General features: G+C 47.5%; 3 non-coding genes across 3 annotated transcripts; all 3 read left to right on the plus strand.

The window, feature by feature from the left end:
• Positions 1-9,516: 9,516 nt before the first annotated feature.
• Positions 9,517-9,590, plus strand: MIR191 (microRNA mir-191). The gene has a single exon (NR_032217.1). It is a non-coding gene; the product is annotated as a microRNA mir-191 (primary transcript).
• Positions 9,591-11,769: 2,179 nt separating this feature from the next.
• MIR425 (microRNA mir-425) lies at positions 11,770-11,854 on the plus strand. The gene is given in 1 exon segment (NR_032218.1): positions 11,770-11,854. It is a non-coding gene; the product is annotated as a microRNA mir-425 (primary transcript).
• Positions 11,855-12,266: 412 nt separating this feature from the next.
• Positions 12,267-12,325, plus strand: MIR2970 (microRNA mir-2970). Its single transcript, NR_127550.1, has one exon. It is a non-coding gene; the product is annotated as a microRNA mir-2970 (primary transcript).
• The last annotated feature ends 3,740 nt before the right edge of the window (positions 12,326-16,065 follow it).

A 16,065-nucleotide genomic window follows, 5' to 3' on the forward strand; every position in this document is an offset into this window, starting at 1 on the left:
GGAAAGCTGGAATATGAATGCACTGTTAGAAGAGTTGTGAACTGATTCAATTATTCAGGAGAGCAATTGGGACCTATGTCCAAAGGGCTATAAAATAGTATATACCTGTATTGGTGAACCTATGGCATGGGTGCCAGAAGGGACTGAAGACATTTTTTACATCACCCATCCCTCTGCCCAGCAGTCCAGTGGAGTGCTTCCCTCCTCCCCTGTCTGGGGTAAGGGGATGGCTCACATGTTGCATGAGGGTGCAGTTTGGGTACTTGGTCCCTGCAAGGTTCACTGGCATACCTTTTGACCCAACAAAACCACTACTAAATTTGTATTCCAAAGAGATTAAAAAGGGGCCAGCTGGGTGGCTCAGTGAATTGAGAGCCAAGCCTAGAGACAGGAGGTCCTGGCTTCAAATGTGGCCTCAGATACTTCCTGTGTGACCCCACTTAACCCCCATTGCCTAGCCCATACCAATCTTCTGCCTTGGAACCAATACACAGTATTGATTCTAAGATGGAAGATGAGGATTTAAAAAAAGAGACTTAAAAAAGGAAAAAGGGGGGGGGACCTATATGTACAGAAATATTTAAAACAGTTTTTTAGGGGGGTAAAGATTTGGAAAGTGAGAGGATACTGTCAATTGGAGAATGACTTAGAAAGTTATAGTATATTATTGTCATGGAATATTATTTTGCTGAAGAAATGACAAGCAGGAGGAGTTCAGAAAAACCTGGAAAGATTTATAAAAACAGAAGGAAAGTGAAATAATCAGAACTAGGAGAATATTGTACAGTGACAGGAATACTTTACATTGAATAACTGTGAATTACAGCTACACTCAGCAATACAATGATCCAACACTAATCTGAAGGATTCACGATTATAAAATGCCATCTACTTCCAGAGGAAAGAAACCTAGTCCGAATCCAGAACAAAGCAAACTGTTTTCACTTTGTTTTTTTTTCTATTTGAGTATACTTCCACAAAAGGATTAATATAAAAAATGTTTTAAATGATCACACATGTAAAATCTATATGAGATTGCTTACCCTCTCGAAGGGGATAGGGAATTGGGGCAGGAGGAGGGAGAAAGAGAATTCAAGAATTGATATTCTTTGGAAAATGTTGGAAACTTTTTATAGGTAATCGGGGGGAAAATAAAATTTAATGCCTTAAAAAAATAAATCGGGAGGTCCTAGGTTCAAATCTGGCCTCAGACACTTCCTAGCTGTGTGACCCTGGGCAAGTCATTTGACCCCTATTGCCTAGCCCTTACCACTCTTCTGCCTTGGAGCCAATACACAGTATTGACTCCAAGACGGAAGGTAAGGGTTTTATTTAAAAAAATAAATAAATCTATGACCTTTTGTAAAGGACTTAACATTGTTCCTTCATATAAAAAGAGGGAGTTGGACTAGATGGCCTAGGTCTCCATTACAGATCACTATACTTAAACTAATTTAGACTACTGACTGGAAGGTCAATTACTGGATAGTGTCATGGAAACAATGAACATGAATTTAGACTTTGAGAGATAGGGGAAGATAGAAAGACCTGGCTTGCTATGGTCTATGGGGTCACGAAGAACCAGACATGACTGAACAACAAAAAGGGTTTCATAAGTATATAATGAATTCAGCACATGTGGCTGGTTATAAAATAACTGAGGAAACAAAAGTTTGAGCTACACTTCCAGGCACATCGATTTATTAAGCAATGCATGCCAGTTGCATAACAAATTGGGACCAGGCCTTCTCAGCTTGGCACTGGACCCCAAATACAAGGGGAGACAGATTTTTATGCATTAAAAGAAAACAAGATATAATAAAACCTGTTAGAAGATTAGGTAATCTGATTTCTATTTGGAGGGAAGATTAGGGGCTTACCAAGTTAGGAGGGAGAGAGCAGACAAGTGTAATTCCCTGAAATCAGAAAAGGTGCCCTCCTCCCTCCTCCAAGTGTCTGTATTCAATCAAAGGAACAAAGAAACAGTAATTGACCAGTACAGGGCCTGTTTTCAGATTAGACAGATGGGTTGCATGAGATGTACAATTATGGGAAAACTGCTTGCATTAATCTTAGGCTCTAACTGGGTTTTTGATCAATATAACCTAGGTTCTTTCATAAGGGTCTCTAAGCAACAGGTAGAGGTGGTCCAGCTTTCCAGCCTCACAGGGATAGATTGAAACAATGCAATAAAGTTTTCTCACAATTCCTATAATTGCATAAAATTTTCTTCCAAGATGGAAATTGACTAGATCCATAATTGCATAGAAAGGAACTGAGCTAATTCTACAGTTGAGTCACAGGATAGACTAGTCCAATGTGGTTCATTCTATTCCTACAATTCCCTCATACATTAGTTACAGAACTATATCCATTGTCTGTCTCCTATGAATGAAGGAGCTTACAAATGGAGACTCCGTTCAGTTGTTTTTCAGGTATGTCCAACTCACTTAGATTTTCTTGGCGGAAATGATTTGCCATTTTTCGCTCTCTATCTCATCTTACATATGTGGAAACTGAAGCAAACAAGGTTAAATGACTTGCCCAGGGTCACACAGGTATAAGTGTCTGAGGCCATATTTGAACCCATGAAGATGTCTTCCTGACTTCAGGATTCAATTCACTGCACTATCTAGCTGCCCTCTACAGAGACATGTACATAAACAAATGCAGGATGCATGTAGAGTAGAAACAAGGTATTGGTCTATATAGACTAGCATAAGGCTAGAAGGCTAGGTTGGCATAAGATTGTAGAGGTCTTGGAATGAGAGCATCAGGAATTTAGACAAGATCATAGAATATAAGCATTAGAAGAGAGATCTTACAGTCCAAACCCTTCATTTATAAAGAAACTTGGGCACAAACAGATGAAGTTCATTGTCCAAAGTTACATAATTATTCCACAGAGAATAGAAGTAGGTAGGTAGATAGAACCAACATACAAACTCATCTTCTAATTTCAAATCCAGTACCATTTCCAGACTGTCTACAGCAATGGAGAGGTCTAAAAGGGAACATTTCTGAGTAGAAGAGGTGCATTAAATCCATTATCTATCTCCTCACTGTGACTCACTAGCACCTCATTGAGACTTTCCTCTTAGTTTACAACAGGAGTATAGAATAAGAAAGGCCAAGCCAAGTACTTTAGCCTTGGACTCTTTTGGAAGATGGATTATCCGGGGCCCAGGACTTCCAGTCAGAAACTAGCACCCAGAAAGAGCCTGAGAAAAGCATGAAGGCACCATCCAGCTTGGCAAAGGTTCCCGGAGCTGTGGAGAGTCCACACTAATCCTGAGGCCTCTCACATCTCAATGGCAGACTATTACTACAGTTAAGCCCAGGGAGTGAGGGACTCATGAGGAGTGTGTTGGGACTGTGGGAAAGGAACTGGAGACAGAGGCACAGGAGAGGGAAGGAGGGACCTGAACACCTGTAAGCTGGCTCTGTGCCATGGCAGAAAGGGGACCTGGCTAATCCGATCAGTTTTCAGGTATCAAGTTCCCCAACAAGCACCAGCTGTGGGAGGAGGGAAGGGGAGGGGCACTGAGCCAGGGCCATAGTCCTTTCTTTTCTACCGCTAGCACCTCAGTGCCTTTATTTGGAGAGGGAAAAAGGTTTCCTTATATTTGCTTCCAAACGCCTCCACAGGATCCTCTCTTGGTTGGTGCCTGTCTCCTAGTGAGGCTGTTACTGTGCAGTCATTGTTAATGGTATTACTGTTTCCATTTCTAGAGTGATTTCACAAAGTGCCTTCCCTACAACAGTCTGGAGGGATGTGGTACACATTTTATCTCTATTTGAAAGAAGAAAAAACTCTCAGAATGGCAAAGGTAAAGTTACTAAGAGTCACAGAGCTGGAAAAAAAAGATGAGGATTCAAAGGAGGCTCTTCTAATTCCAAGTCCTAAGCCCTTTCCATTGTCACTCCTGCCTAGAGGGGCCTCTTCCCATTTCCCCTAGTTCATATTTGCTCTACCACCCCCACCTCCCACCATTTTCCACTCCCTGCTCACAAATGCTTTGATTCCTCCCCAGTTTTGCTTTGTCTTCCTTTGATCTAATCTCTAGTTTTCACCTTTATCCCCTCTCAATTTGGGAAAGAGAAAAGTCCAAAGCGATCCCCCCCCCTCCACTTGGACTGAAAACTCAGGGGAAAAGACAAAAGCTTTGGGGTGACCTCTCTAACCATGAAGATTTTCTGGCCGAGTTCCACTGGCTACTTTTTCCCTGGATTTGCAATTGGGACAGTGGATGAGAGGATGCAGCATGGGGCTGTGCTAAGGCTTGAGCAGGGAAGGGCTGTAGCAGCCCGGGGAAGAGGGCAGAGACCATGGGCCCAGAATTGTGGTCTCTGGCAAGGCTGTTTGAGGAAGGGCTATAGGTAAGGGACTGGCGGATCTAGGAGAGAGCCTGGGGGCTGTGGGAGAGGAATTAGGGGTAGGAATGGAGCACGGGAAGGAAGGGGAGAGGAGGCGTAATTGAGAGAGAGTATGGGGGCAGCGATTGAAGCTGTGAGGGAGGGATCCGGAGGCGGTGGGAGGGGTGGGCAGGACAGGGACCGGAGACACAAAACTGGGGCAGAACTGCAGAAGCAGGACTAGAGGTCTCTGGGGCACTTTAGGAGATTCCGACTAGGTTGCGGGTGTTGGGGGCTGGACTGAGGAGTTTCGGGAGCAGGATTGGGGCTGGGCAGACCAGCCTGGGGGCCAGGGATGGGGGGCCGGATTGCAGTGCCTGAACTGGTGGTCAGGAGGGCTGGCAGAATAGGGCTGCAGGGACTAGGCCTAGGGGGCAGTTCCGGGCGTCGGGGACAGGGGGAGGGGGCTTGGTGATGCGGCACCCCAGCGCTGTTCGACTCCCAGCCTTTGGTCCTCAGGCCTGAAAGCAACGGCGCCACTTGCAGGGGGAGTGACCCGCCTAGTCCCGTCTTGGCGGCCAGGAACTTTCTCAACCGTCGGGGCCACGGCCGTTAGGGGGCGCGGCCACTCACTCGAGTGGGGGTAGAGGCGGGAGGGGCACTGGGGCCCCACCTTCCGCCCAACCCCGTGGCCCAGCAGCCGCAGCTCGGCCACCAGCCCTACTGGGTCCGGAGGAAGGGAAGGTACACGTTGATTGGCTGCAGCGGGTCTCGCAGCGGGGAGGGGTGGGCGGGGCGGCGCCGCTATAAAAGGGCCCCGAGAGTCCGGGCGGTCCGGACGGAGAAGTACGCCGAGTTCCCACTTCTTGGAGAGGGTTCGGCTCGTGGCGACGCATCCGGGGCGGGGCGCGTGGCGCGTGGCGTCGCCTCTCCAGACAACCCGACCCACCCCACCCCACGCTGGCTGCCCGGCCCCACTAGAGGGAAAGTTTCCCTGCAGCCTCGCGAGGGGCCCCAGCAAGGTAAGAGGCGCCTGACCTATCCTCTCGGACCCCAGCTTGCCCCAGTGCTTCAGCCCATCCACCGCCCCATACTTGCCTGGCAACTGTTCCCTCTTTACCCCCTCACCCCGTCCCGGTCCCCCTCTGTGTCAGCCATTCTACGGGACGGGTCCCAAGCCCAGCCCCTCTGCCGGACTCTCCCTTTTGAACCTGCCTCCCCCTAGAATGTGGAAGGCTGTCCCCATGAAGCAGCGATTGTCTCCGCGCCCCTCTGCAGCCTCCCCCCACCTCCGTGGGCTCCCCTCCTACACTGTCCCCAGAACCTGCCCCACCCCTGCGCACAACTCCGGAGGCTGCTCGCAAGAAAGTCCCAGCGGACCGCCCTTGGCCTCTGAGGGTTGGGCGGTGGGCGAACTGAGGTGCTGGGGCGAGGTTCCAGCCCGAGCTTTGGGGCTGCTGCCCTGGAACCTCGGAGCAGGGTAGGGGGAGGGTTAGGTCGGAGCCTCCGGGCACTGCCATGTGGCAGCGGCCAAGAGGAAGCTGGCGCTTGTGAGGCTCCCGCCCGCTGCAGATGCCAGAGCTGACGGCGGCGAGGAGAGGTCCTGGTGCCTCGGCTGTTCTGGCGAAAGGCAGAGCCCCCACCACGCGCAACGGTAGGAGAGGGAGGAGGAAGAAGAGGGAGGGCGGAGGCTCAAAATGTATGGCGGTGGAGAGGGGTGAACGGAGGTGCACACCCCACTTTTAGACCAGTCATCAAATGGGTCTTTGTGGCCCCTTCCCTGCAGTGCCTCTATAATTCTGGAGAGCCTTATCCTGTTCTCTGAAAGTTTCCTTTCCTTCCAACTACCCCCGCCAGAGTACCGTGTGCCCTAGGGAGCTGACACATCCACGCTTGAGACTAGGACCCACTTTAGGACTGGAATCCCCCAGATCCGTCTTGCCAGGAAGCTGGGGAAAGAAGCAGAGTGCCCTTCTCACTAATTCAGGGGAATAGAGGCTTAGGCTGCTTATGATGGATGGATGTGCTTAAATTTCCCCGACACCCTGGATGGCTCCTGGGCTTCCCACAAACATTTCCTCCCCTTACTTTTGCTCCTACTATCACATCCTGCCGAGAGCTTTCAAGAGAATAGGGACTCTAATCGAGGCAATAGGGTTGGAGTTACCAGGGCACAATCTGGCCCAAGCCACAGCTTGAACACAGCCTTTGCACTTGCCTGGATGACTGGGGCTTTCTGAGCCTGGGCAGGCAAGAGTTACTAGAAACTCTGTGCTGTGGGAAGTTGGAGGTGACAGTCAAACAATTGGGAATCTGTAATTAGACCCTTCTTTAAACATCTAATCTCCTGATCAGGCTTTGCTCCCTCCCTTTACCCCCACTCCCAGCTCCAGAGCCTGATTCTGTGAACCTCCTGTAGGCCCCAGGAAGAAGAGACCCAGAAGTCAGGGGAGACTAGTTCTCTTCGGGTGCCCTGGCATCCCTCAGGATGTTAGAGGTCAAAGGTTTAGAGCTGGAAGAAGTCCTGATGCATCCATATCCCAACTCATTCACTTTACAAATGAAGAAAGTGAAGGCCCAGACAGACTGATTTGCTTATTGTACCAGTAGAATAGTTGTTTTGGAACCCAAGCCTCTGACTCCAAATGCAGGTATAGAATGCTACTATCCAGTGGGCTCCCTGGCGTGATAGCTTGGGGTGCAAGCCTATTGTAGCACACATAGAGAGGCCATCTTTTATAGCCAACTGGGAAAAAGGGGAGGGTGGACATCTGACCCCAGTAAATCCCAGATTTTATGAAATGCTTTTCTCACAACAGCCCCAAAATGTAAATTTTATAAGCATTAATGACCTTTTTTTTTCTTTTTCAGATAGGGAAATGTTTTGGTCAGAGTTCATCCAGGCTAGTCTTAGTTTGCCATGAGAGTCAGATGCTGTTTTCCTTTACATAACTACTTTGCCTTGTTAGGAAAGGAAGGAAACACGAATGTGGCTTTTTTAGCTCAATTTGTAAAAAGGTAGAGAAAATCTAAATGTATTATTTTCAGGACAAGTGCCATCTTCTTCCATCTTTCCCTGAGACCTACCTAGGACAGACAGCAGACCCCTCATCGACCTCTCAGTTCTGGTGCTGCCAGTACAAGCAGTAGATTGGTGGATATATAGGGTACCTTATGAGTACCCACAGGGACACAGGGCCCCTGGACAATGAATATAATCTTGCAGAGAAGTTGGGATTAATGGGGTAGGTAGTTACCTTGGTTGGTAAGAGGAGAGGGTGTGCTATAAAGAAGACTGAAGTCTTACTTTTTGAGCACCAAGTGCCAGGCACTCTGTGTGCTAAGCATTAAGGCAAATACAAAAGCAAAAAAAAAAAAGCCCTTGCTACTCCCAGAAGCTTTCTGGGGAAACAGTATCAATATAGATAATGAGTAACTGGTATTTATAAGGTAACATTTTTGTTGGAAGAGGAAGAAGGTCAAGAAAGTCCTTATCCCTACAGGTGGGTGTCCCTGAGATGAATGAGGGAAGGTAGGGAATCTCAGTGGTGAAGGAGAGGGAAGGAATGCATGAGAGACTCAGAAAAACACTATTGGCAGTCAGTAGTATTAGCCAAGTGTCTATTCCGTTCTGGGCCTCAATTTCCTCAACTGCAAAATGAGTTTAGGTTATCTGATCTCCTAAATTCCCTTCCAATTCTGAATCCTGAAATTGTGAAGTTTTTGAGTTGGGAAGAAAGGGCCAGGTTCCAAACCAAAGCTTTCTCTTTTTAAAGAGCTTCCCTGCCTCCTTCCTCCCTACCCCCATAGAGGCCTCTCAGATTCTATATTAGATAGCCCAGTAGATCCAGTTTTTGGCTCCATGGCTAGATACAGACTTCACAAACCAATCTCCCAGGCTCCTGTCAACCTTTCCCCTAGAATCCTGGACTCACTGATTCTGACCTCAAGCTCCAGAATGGCCACAGGAGCTAGAGGAGACCTCACATAGGCTGCTTCTCCCCTTAACAGATTCACTTCCCCTCTCATTGCAGCCCCAAGGGTTTAGTTCCTTTCAGACAACCAAGACTGCAACAGCCCTGGGTTCATTTCCTTCTTGGTTGCCTTTCAAAGGCCCTCCAACCCAAGCAGTGACCAGAACCTAGGATATAATGGTGTCTCAATGTGGAAATAACAATGAACAGTCAGGTACTGAATTTGATCCTGGCTCCAACATTATGTGACCTTGTCCACTTTCCAGATTCTGAGTCTGTAAAATGAAGATCCTTGCTTTCCAGTTCCTCTCAAGATTGTTGTAATGAAAGCAAATTATTCTAGGTCTCCTGTTATTGGTCTGGATCCAGCCGTTGCTGTTGCTACTTTCAGGTTTAGGGGAGTGCTCATTGTCTAGCTCTGAGACCTTAGGGGAGGGTTCCTGTTTAAAGTGGTCTTCTGGCCTTATATTGGGGATACAAAGGTGAAGGGTGCTCTGTGGGGAGGGCCTTTGGAACATCAGCAGCTTCCTTGTGCTGGTAATAATCCCCAGAGTGAGAACCTCCTGGCCTAATCCGGATTAAGGTTTGAGGCAGCACAGCTCTGATTTCCTGGCTCCCAAATTGCCCTTCTCACTCTTTCAGGCCCCAGGTCCCAGGGGCAGCTTCCATCTTCCTGCCCCTCCTCCTCTATTTCTCCCCTCCCCACCCCCTTACTATTGTTCCTGAAGCCACAGGTGACTGCTTTGTTTTCCTCCTGCTTTGGCTCAGTTTCACCAGGTGCCTCTTCCTTTATCTTCTGGAGTTGGCTCAGCTGGGGTGGGTACCTGTGGTGTGACAGCTGAGAACTGACTGAAGCCTATTCCCTCCCAGGCAGGGTTGGGGTCATGCTGCAGGGCAGCACCTAGAGGGAGATTATTTCCTGACGGGCTGGAAGAGGGCAGGGGCCACTGTTGGGGTTGGGTTGGGGAGAGATGAAAGGAGAAGCAAGCCTTCAACATATGGGACTGATCTCTTCATACAGCCAGAGACTTTTCTTCTCAGAGTCCTCACTTCTATGGAGAATCCAGGCAGGGGCCAGGCCATCTGTGCTGTGGTAAGTGCTGGGGTCATGATACCCCCATGCCAGGGTCCTGGCCTCTCTGTCCTGGAGGGCCCCCAGGGGCTGGAGCATCTCCAACAGCTTGACAGCGGGCAACGGAATCCCAAAAGCAGCTGTTGTCTCCAGAGCATTCCAGCTGCAATTGGATTTCGTTCCCTGCTCTCCTGCCTGGGCACCTATGGGATCTCCATCCCTCTTCTTCCCCCACACCTTTTGTCCTTCTACTATAGGGGGCCAAGGATAGTCAGTGCTGGAGCAGTGATGACCTTTGGGGTGCTGCACTCAAGTCACCTCACTCTCTTTAGGATGGGAGTTTCCTTGTCTACCCTGTCTGGGCTTCCTTTAGTGCCAGCTAATAGGGCCTGAAGTGCTTCTGCTGGGAGCCAAGCTGCAGGGACTTGTTTGCCTTTACACTGGGTTCCTAATACAGTGTAGAAAGTCCATTACAACTTGGATTATCTCCCAAAGTAGTCTGGGACAGGTGCACTTTGGCCATTTGCACTGGACCATCAAGTAAGGGCTAGTTTATTTTAGCAGATGGGAGCTAGAGAAAGGGTATCTAGTGAGCCCTCAAGCCCTCACCTCCTTTCCCAACAGGGCCTGTGCCCTTTCTGCTCCCACTGAGCCAGGGCAGGCGAGTGTCTGTAGCAAGGGTAGAAGAAGCTAGTCTGGCCTTCAAACCTATTACATTACTTCTCCATTTCCTCAGGGGGTTTCCAAAAGCAAGAAATAGAAAGAAGACACAGGCTGGTCCCAAGGCAGAATAGGGAGGAGGGGAGAGCAAGCAGTCCCATTGAAGAGAAGGGACCCACTGTTCTGGCATAGGGCCAGCTTCCTCTTTCTTCAGTTATTCCCACCCCTCTGGGTGCCCAGCCCCCAGCAGCAAGCCTCTTCCCTCCAGATGGGCCCCTGGACTATCCAGGCACTTGGTTGGAGTAGAAGTAGCTGTTATTCTACCTTCTGTGGGCTGGGTAGGCTGTGGAGCCCGAGGCAGAAACGAGCTACTTGCAAAGCCTAGTCTCTTGCTTGCTTGTCTCAGCAAAGGGATGCCCAGCTTATTCTCCTGAAGATGGACCCATTTGGTCCCCCTTTGGGCCCCGAGGCTTCTCTGCTCATTAAAGATAGTGTCTCATTTCCTGGGGAAAAACCACTCCAACTGTCTCAGGGTTCAGCAGCAGCTCCCAGCTGTTGGCCTTGAAGTGGCTGTGACTAGCTGCCCAGCAGGCTGAGCTGTGGTGCTAAATGTGGGTGAACTTCCTGTGTGGCCCTTCCCCCAGCTGGAAGAGACCTTACTAATAATAACTCACAGCACATTGCCCTTTAAGTGCTTTCCTCACAACAACCCGGAAAGTATTAGTATATTGGTCCTACATTTCTATTAAACTTGATATTTTCATATCACAATATTCAGCTTTCCTGATTAGTATAGACTATACTAGCCTACACCCGGCCAATTCTCGGGCTTTCTGAAGTGTCTGGGCCTGTTCTTCATTTGTAAAATGAATCAAATTCAGGTATCTTTAAGGTCCCTTCCAGCTCTGAAATCAACCTATGAGATACTCCAACCCCTATATAGCTCAGAAAAGTAAATATACTGTTTAAGGAAAGAGAACATGGTCCTATATTCTTCTGGGGGTCTAATCAAAACCTGCCCAGAGGTCACTGTTTTATGTTAAGGTGCATAGAGCAACTAGGTGGCATAGCCAGTAGAGTTGTCTAGAGTCCTAGAGTTGGGAGGACCTGAGTTCAAATGTGGCTTCAGACACTTTTAGCTGTGTGACCCTGGGCAAATCAGAAGACCCCAACTGCCCAGCCCTAACCTCTCCTATCTTAGAATTGATACTTAGTATTGTAGTACAGACAGTAAGGGTTATAAATTAAAACCAAGTGCATAGGCTGAGAGTGTGAGCTTGGCTGGCAGGGAAGGCAAGAGACACCCTATCATATACCTATACGTAGGCCTGGCAGGGCCTCTGGGGCTTGAGAGAACAAAGATGGTTTACAGTCCTCAGCTTTCTTGTCCTTTCCCCATCTCCAAGCAGAGTTGACCAATACCAGTGTCAGAAATTAGGGTACTACAGATATAAACACCCCAAACTAATTGCTCCTACTTTGCCTTAGTGTTCTCTCTATTCATGACCATTTGGGGGAAGAGAAGTTCCTCCAAAACAAAGGTCTTCTGCAGCATTTGGAACCCAGGGACTCCTGGGCAGGATGAAACAGAGAAGGGAGCCTTATGGCAAAAAAGCAGGCAACACAGCAAGTGGAAGAATGTGCAATGCCATGGTATATGCCACTGGTTTTTCTGAAGGTTGGAAGGAGGACAGGACCCTGGGATAGAAAGTGCTTTGGAATGACACGATCACTCCCGTTGAGCGGACAGCCAAGAAGCCATCGGGAATATCGTGTCCGTCTAATGCTCTTTCAGCGCCTCCCACAGAGATTGCAAAAGTAGATACCACCTGAGGGTCTGTCTTAAGGAATGTCTCCTGCCCCATGGAGCCCCCCTCCCCTTTCTGAGGTGCAAAGTACTCAGCTGCTTGTACTGTGCTTCTGAAGGTCAAAGGCCCTGTAAGAGAAATCTGTGAACAAGCCTTTTTACTTCTCCCCCGCCCTCCATCAAGGATGAGTAGCTTCAGAGGATATACCCATCCTGGCTGGAGTGTTCTTACTATTTTAGTAGTTAGTAAACTACTCTCTCATTTTCTTCTGAGTCCTGTGGTGGTCTCTTCTGGGCAAGAGCAAACACTTGGGCTGAGATAAGGCAAGGTGGCTTATGCCACTGGTGTGGATCTAAAGGTGCCCCTCTGACCTCGCGGTCTCTTCCTGTCACTGCAGACAGTCAGTAGTTGGTCTGGTGTGAGCAGGAATTCTCAGATCACCTCTTGGCTGTGAGTGGTGGAGAGAGCACTGCCCTGGTATAATGTAGGTCCTGAAGAATAGGCCCAAGTGGGATTAGAGGCAGGGTCTCTGGAAAATTGATCATTCAAAAAGAACAGTTTAGCACTCAAATGAAGCTCTATCAAACACTAGGGAGGCCTCAAAGGTCATATCCTACAACCACTTGAATGTCCCCTCTGACAAAACCTCTGCTTCAAGATTTCCAATAAAGAAGATGCAACTTCTCTCACTTTGAAGATCTCTTTGTTAGACTTTCCTTACACTGAACCTCAATCATTTCTCTGCAGCATCCCCATGGGAGAACTTATCACATTTACTTAACCATGAAGATTGTTACCCTGATCCACTCACCACAAGTCTGATCTTCAGGCTAAACCCATTCCTCCCCATACTAGTCATCATTCTAGTTACTCAAGCTTCCTAAAAAATGTGTCCCTCTGAATTGAGCACAATATTATGGATGGCTATAGACTGGAATGGAGTACCACATAACCCTTTTAGACACTTTCTCAGTATAACCTAAAATGAGATAATTGGGGTGACAAAGACTAAAAGTTAACTAGAGAGCAAATAATTCAGGGACTGGATCTGTCTTATCAAGGTAGGTACCAAGTATTCCCTGAGAGGGTCTCAGTGAGCAGTGCCCAATGCCAGTCTTCCTGTCCTCTGAGCTTCAGAGCTTCTTATCATCTGTTCCATCAGCTTTCCCTCAAAACCAAAGGGTTGTCATTTGTATTTATCGAGTACTTGCCTGAAGAAGGGAGGATATAATGGAAGAGATGGATTTCCTGTCCATTACAAAATTACAAAATCACTTTGTAATTCTATGACCTTCTGCAGCTAGGTGGCGCCATGGTGAGTAGAGTGCTGGCCTGGAGTCGGGAAGATTCATTTTCATGAATTTTTAATCTGGCCTCAGACCCTTCTGGCTGTGTCAAGTCACTTAGCCCTGTTTGCCTCAGTTTCCTCATCTATAAGATGAGCAGGAGAAGAAAATAGCAAACCACTCCAGTATCTCTGGAGCCACGAAAAACCCCAAAGCGGCCCAGGAAGTATTGGTCATGACTGAACAACTTCCTGACTCCAGGCCCCATACTCTATCCACTGAGCAACCTAGCTGCCCTTATGTAAAAAGACATCCAATAAAAAGTTTTTTTAACTTTCTGAATTTTTGAAATCTAGAATCACTGACAAAGGTAGTTCAGCCTCTTCATTTTACTTAAGAGAAAATCAAGCCTGAGAGATTGTGACCTGCCCAAGGTTTGTAAATATAAGTAGCAGAACCAGATTCTGACTCCAAATCTAATGAGCCAAATTTAGAGACATACCATGCTGTTTGCAGTGGGAGTTGGAGAATCTGAGTAGTCATAAAATGGGGACCTAACAACATAAGGTAATGGGTATGAAGTGCCATAAGAGAAATAATATACAGTTCTCCAAAGGTTCAGAAGTTGGAAAAAATTTTGGATTAGAGTGGAAGATGCAGCCAAGCCTTATGGCAAAAGGTGGGAAGTAGGGTTTGGGTAGACGGGAATAAAAAGAAAAATATTTTTGGCAAAAACAGGAAAATCCAGGGGTAGAAAATAACCCTGGCCCTTGACAATGTTGCTTTTTCTATTCTGTATAATGAAAATAAAGTCTGTTTTCACAACCATTTTCTTATAGCAAAGATGTTTTGTGTCTTTAAGGCCATACATTATTTACAGGGCTTCAACCAACTTTTCAGCTTGCATTCCTCACCAAATAGTTGGCTTGAAGAAAAAAAAGTCCTAATTTTAAAGAAAACAGTTTGATTTGATATATCTAACTTGGAGGTTTTCAGGATCTAAAAAGTAATAGTAAGAGCTAACAGTAAAAAGGCTTTTGTCCCTCAACCACACTCAAAAATTAAAATCACTGACTACTTTAGGTCAGCCACTGTCTGATGAGATGGAGATAGCAATCATGTGTATCACCTTTTATGGAGATGTCCTTGGATTCTGTCTGAGGGCTTTCTCCCCCAGAGGCCTTTACTGATATCCATACTTGGACCATTAGAATACTTCATATTGTAAACTAATATTACAGTCATCCTGGCCATTTTTAATGGCTGTCTCCTACCAATATTGTCTAGGTATGGGGGCAGCTAGGTGGCTCAGTGGATTGAGACCTAGAGATGGAGGTCCTGGGTTCAAATATGGCCTCTCACTTCCTAGCTGTATGACCCTGGGCAAGTCATTTAACCCCCATTGCCTAGCCCTTATCATTCTTCTGCCTTGGAACCAATACAGAGTATTGATTCTAAGGTGGAAGGCAAGGATTTAAAAAACAAAAAAACAAGAACTAGACTAACATAGGGAGTTTTGTTCTTTAAATTCCCAGTTCATTGCATTTGATAAAAATGCTTGTAGATTGACATGGGTCCATCCAAAAATGTTGTAACCTACAAAAATCCATAAAAGACCCTGGAGCCCACCTGGTCCAACTTAATTTGACAGAGAAAAAAGAGGCCCAGAAAGGGAAAATCAGAGTGAAGACAATTTAGGTATCCTAAGAAGGTCAAGTGTACTTTTCTATATAACACTTTCACTTCTATTTAAAAAAAAAAATCCCGTGCTATAGGATTAAATATAAAGTGACCAGGAAGATACCAGTCCTGTGATGGAGAACCTTTTAGAGATGGAGTTCGAGGTCTGGCTCCTACCCCATCCCACAGACCAAGTGCTGTGCTCCTCCCCCACACTGAGTGTCAGGCATACTTTGCCTCCCACTTACCCTACACAGGGGAGAGAGGAATCTCCCACTGGGCTACTATGTGGAGGGGCTGGTGAAGTGAGGAATGGCCTCAGCTAATGTAGAGAGAGCTAGGGTAGAGGCCTGAACTCTGCTCTCTTTCAGCTCTTCCTCTTCTCAGCTCCCGTTGGGCTACTGGGCCGAGGGGTCCGGCATGTGAAAAAATGTCATCTGGCTCTGTGGAGCCAGGGAAGGGAGAAGTTCTGGCCCATGTCCCTCTGTCTCTCTAGTAACAAACTGAGGGTGGCAGCATGCCCACAGAGAGCTCTGTGTGCCATCTTTGGCACCCATGCCATAGGTTCCCCATCACTACACTAGACTTTTATCTAGGGAAAGGGAGGTTGGAGCCAGACGACAAATGCCTTTCCTAGTACTTGCCTTGAAACTATATGCCTGGTACATTGGACTATTAGTTGTTCCCTGATCCTTCACGGTCTATCTCACCTCAGGAGGGATCCCCTATATTTGGAATATTCCCCTGATTCATCTATCTGTCTAAGCACTCATACTTCTTGCTTAGGAGCTACTTGCTTCCTCTCTGAACCCCAACTTATAGTGAGTTTTTCTTATCCCTTTTCTTAAATTTTTCCACCCTTGTGGGGTGCTGTGGGACTAGCATGTTTTCCCTGTGTAGTCACAGTGGTTAGCCTGGGAGTTCCCACGTTTTAATGCTCCCAATGCCCCTAGCAGATTGCCACTATTACTCCGTTTTACAGATTATAAACCGATGTGAAGGGGTCAGAGCTAGGCCCTGGGAAGCAGGGGTCTGTGCCCAGGTCCTGGAGCTGCAGAAGCACTTCTCAGCTTGCTATGCGTCTGCTGCCCCGCCTATTAGAAGGAGAATTTGTTAAACCAAACCAAAATTCAAGCGGTGAGTCCCAAATGCTCTCCTGCCACGTGCTCCGAGGACCGGGAAGCTCAAGGAACTTGGCGGACACGTGGCCATCCCCGCGCTTGCACTGC

This window comes from Monodelphis domestica, chromosome 7 (assembly GCF_027887165.1).
Source record: "Monodelphis domestica isolate mMonDom1 chromosome 7, mMonDom1.pri, whole genome shotgun sequence".
Lineage (NCBI taxonomy): Eukaryota > Metazoa > Chordata > Mammalia > Didelphimorphia > Didelphidae > Monodelphis > Monodelphis domestica.